Here is a 4,574-nt window from a genome sequence, read left to right as displayed (position 1 = left end):
ATCCATGCAAAAGGGATGCTGGGGCTTCCCTGGTGGCGCAGTGGTTGAGAGTCCACCTGCCGATGCAGGGGACACGGGTTCGTGCCCCGGTCCGGGAAGATCCCACGTGCCGCGGAGCGGCTGGATATTAATACAAGGAAACATTCCTGGAGGGCATCATTTTGGGTGGGTATTTTCTATTTTGCTTCTATTAACTAAAACTTCCTTTGCTGCAGACCCCCCCCCCAAAAAAATAAAAATAAATTTAAAAGTGCCAGCTGAATCTCCCTTCTTTTACATTATCTGTGATCAAAAAAAAAAAAAAAAAAAAAAAACCAAAACCGAAAAAAAAGGGATGCTGGTATCTATTGAGAGCAATGCAGTAAGGCCCCCGCCTGCTTTTGGTTTGGGAGCACAAACTTACACCACCTCAAGGAGGCTGTTCCAAATAGGGAAATAAACAAAAGCTGAGTCTACCACTGGCACCGGGGTCATCATTCAATGGCAGCGTCCCCCCAAAATGCCAAAAGAATCTTGGGCGTGTGTGTCTGGTCAATTCAGAAGCCATGCAATTCAGAAGCTGTGCACTATGGGAAACACCAACTCTCCAGGTTGGCATGTCATTTAGGGGGTCAGCCCTATCTGGAGAAAGATAAGCACATCTCAATTTTGGCCACTGACTGTCACTAGCCTGGGGCAGTTCCTGGGACCCCACACTAGACTATTTCATGTTTATAACTCCTCTGTCCCAGAGCCACAGCTTGCATTAGCCTTGCCCATCCTGCTTGGTGGCATGCCCAAGCCACTCCCACACAGCTAGTCCAAGCCAGCCCCAGTTTACACGGTGAAGTCTGGACGTTCCCTTGACTTGGCAGAGCAGCCTGATGATCCCTCAGCTGCTGCTGACTCTCTCCATCTCTCCATCTCATCCATCCTGACCCGCGTAGCCATCCTCCTTAGACAGGCTGGCTGGTCCACCACGCACAATGGTCAGGTTGTGCACAGGGAATTGGTGGGCGCTCGCACCCCTCACGACTCCATCGCTGAGCCGAGCCACATGTTCCCCCTCTCCAGCGCTGCTTGGCTTCACTCAACTAATTTGAAACAGTGATCTGGACACCAGAAAATGCTCTAATCCTGCTCTGTGGGCCAGACCGTTCCACCCGTGGCAGGAACCTACCCCACTGCAGCATAAAATGGTCTTCCCGGTTGGCTCATTCGTCACAGCCTGCCCTCGGTTCAGTGGCTTTGTCTGGGTCCTGCAGGAGGTGACATTCTGTCAGGAAGACCTGCACAGTTCTGTCATCTCCCTTTTCCAGCCGATCCATCAACCCAGTCTCCCACATTCCATCCTGGGCCCTTCTTGTTTCCTTCTGAGCAGAAGGGAACTTTTGCTCATTTCCATTAGATCAGCTGTGCTCACATGTAATGTGCATCGGGGAATTTTATCGGAAATGCAGATCTCTGTACCTAGGGATTCTGATTCAGTAGGGGGGGGGGGGGGCGAGTCCCAGGAATCTGCATTTTTGTTAAGTACCCACCCCAGGGGATTCCAGTGTGGTGATCCAGGACTGTAGCTTGAGAAACCACTGCAGGGGGCGGGGCACAACAAGGCCAAGGACGAGGGCCTGCCTCTTGTTTGCCACCATTCCCCCAGCTTTGACATGATGCTTGCTCACAGTAGTTGCTCAGCAAACACCTGTACTGGATGAATGATTGAACGATGACAGCAAGAAAGGTATCCTGGTTCCCCAAAGGCAGTGAGTAATGGGCTCATCCTTCTGGAATTATTTGGGAACATCTAAATAGAGCGGCAGAGTTCATACGCTTTAACTTGGTAATTTCTTCTGGGAGGAATATACATAACAAGTATGATAAGAAAGGTTAGAAAATTGTTCTTTACATAAAAGGAAATTTGGGATCTCGTGGACATCAGGCAATAGAAGGATGACCAGGGTGCCTGTGATGTTTTCTCATGAAAGAATTCTACCTGGGCAGTGAGAGTGCAAGCCAGGTGTATGTGAAATGATGCAAACGAATGAAGAATCACCCCACACGGTCTGCTCCCACCAAGGAAGTGTGCACACAGGTGTAGCTCGAACATGCACGTGGCAGGTTACGAGTGGTTAGCAGTTAATGTTATTTTGGTTCTTTTTATGTACAAAACAGCGCAAATCCATACAAACTAAATAAAAACAAATGAGGCTGCTGCCACGTGGCTGGCCTAGAGCTCCTGGTAAACATCTGAAGAAAAGGATGGCAAGAGGCAGAGAGCTGGGCTCAGAGAAAAAACATCAGAGACGTGCATTGGTTTTGACAGAGGAAATCACTCCCAGATGCTGGATGTGGTCTTTCCAGGTTCCTCCTTCTCACTTCCCGAGTGGCAGGCTCAGGGCTGGTTCAGGGTCCTCTCTCTCCACCCTTCCTCTTGCCTGGATCCTCTGCCCAACCCAGGGTCCCCCTGGCCTGGTCCCAGTGGATCAACACAAGACCTGTGTCCTCACGAGGTGCTCATATGCCCAGCCCTTCCCAGCCTGGCCCTTCGCAGGGCCCCTCAGATGTGCAGCTAGAGACACAGTGCAGGTCTTAAAGGAACCAAAGAAGAGCATATTCCTGAGGGCATGCCTGAGCTGACCAGTCACACTCTTCACGTTCCAGGCCCTTCTCTCTCCTAGCACCTCCATTTTGGAGATTCTTCCCCAAGGGTTTGTGGGTTAAACAGGGAGGCATTGCCAGAGCCAAGCTGTCGTAGGCTGCCTTGCAGCTGACCGCAGAGAAAGGCTGGCCCAAAGGTGCCTTTGGGGAGGTGAAGCAGGGTAAGCAAAGAGAACACAGTTTCTAAAAGACTAGCCAGCCTGATCAGGCCAAACAGCATTAGCGGTAGCATCTTTCTCCACCACCAAAGCAACAGCATATTAATTGCCCTGGCTTTGGCGCTAGTGCTTTGGAAAACAAAAGCAAAATGTCACAAGGTCCCAAAGCCAATGGTTTGCTAAGAGCATTAGGATCGTCACCGTCACCATGGGAATGAAGAGCCAGCTTTCTCTTTTAAATGAGGAGAGGGTGTAAAGAGTTTAGTGCTATCCCACAGCTCTCGCCACAGGGATTCCCTTTAGCCATTCCTGGAGCAGAACAGCCAGGTAGCACAGAGGTGCTGAACACAGGGACCTGGCAGGTGGGGGCATAGACTGTGGCAGCTGCTGGAAGGACGAAGACAGAGAGCACTGTCACTCGCCCCTGGGCCCCTGGCCTCAGCTGTACCTCCCCAAGGGCAGCGCATGCTGGAAACAGGCATGGAGACTCCAGACCTTCTCTAATGGACAGGGCTGTTCTGCTCAACAAATTCCTGCCCAACATTTGACTGTCCCACTAGACAATCCTGGAGGGGAAACATCTATTTATAATTTATCTGAGCCTGGACCCTAACTTGTATTTAGATACAAAACCTCAAGCATTACTTGCATGGTTTTAATATTCACTGAACTCTGAAAATGCACTTAACGCGTAAATCAAGGGAAGATTGTACTTTGTTTTTTATTGCAGTGAAATTCACATAAGAGAAATTAACAATTCATGCTGTCTTACAGTGTATAATTCAATGCGCTAAAGGCATGAATATATGTTCACATTGTTGTGCATTCACCACCCCTATCTAGTTTCAAAACCTTTCATTTCCCCAGAAGAGAACCCCGTACCCATTAAGCAGTCCCTTCCTACCTGCCACCCACCCACCTCCAGCCCCTGGTAACCATCCATCTGCTTTGTGTCTGGATGGATTTACCTGTTCTGAATGTTTTATCTCATGTACATGGAATCGTACAATATGTAACCTTTTGTGTCTGGTTTCTGTTTTCAAGGTTCATCCATGCTGTAGCAAGCATCAGCACTTCATTCCTTTGTAAGGCTGAATAATATTTCGTTGTACATATATTCCACATTTTGCTTATCTGTTCATCCATTGATGGATATATGTGTTGTGTCCACCAATTGCTGTTGTAAATAGTGCTACTGTGAACATTCCTGTACAGGTATTTGGTTGAGTAGCTGTTTTCCATCCTTTTGGATATATCTAGGAGTGGGATTGCTGGGTCATACAGTAATTCTGTGTTTAGCTTTTTGAGGAATCCGTAGTTTGTTTTGTATGAAACTCTAGCAAAAGTTGCTCGTTATTTCTGAAAATCACCCATGCCTAGATCAAGTCTACGTCTGTGGCTCCTGCACTCATGATGATCAACAAGCAGGAGCTATCACCTGACTATGTTAATTATTACAGCCAAGCATTTACACCCTGGAAAATATTATTTCCTTTTGTGCTATAGCCAGGTCATTATATTAATTATTATTAATGATTTGTGTAGGTAGGTTATCTTATCTATAAAAGATATAGGGGGGCTTCCCTGGTGGCGCAGTGGTTGGGAGTCTGCCTGCCGATGCAGGGAACACGGGTTTGTGCCCCGGTCCAGGAAGATTCCCACATGCCGCGGGGCAACTGGGCCCGTGAGCCGTGGCCACTGAACCTGCGCGTCCAGAGCCTGTGCTCCGCAACGGGAGAGGCCACAGCAGTGGGAGGCCTGCGTACCACAAAAAAAAAAAAA

The sequence above is a fragment of the Lipotes vexillifer genome, unplaced genomic scaffold (assembly GCF_000442215.2).
Source record: "Lipotes vexillifer unplaced genomic scaffold, Lipotes_vexillifer_v1.1 scaffold341, whole genome shotgun sequence".
Lineage (NCBI taxonomy): Eukaryota > Metazoa > Chordata > Mammalia > Artiodactyla > Lipotidae > Lipotes > Lipotes vexillifer.
Note: the sequence above shows the minus strand (reverse complement) of the source record.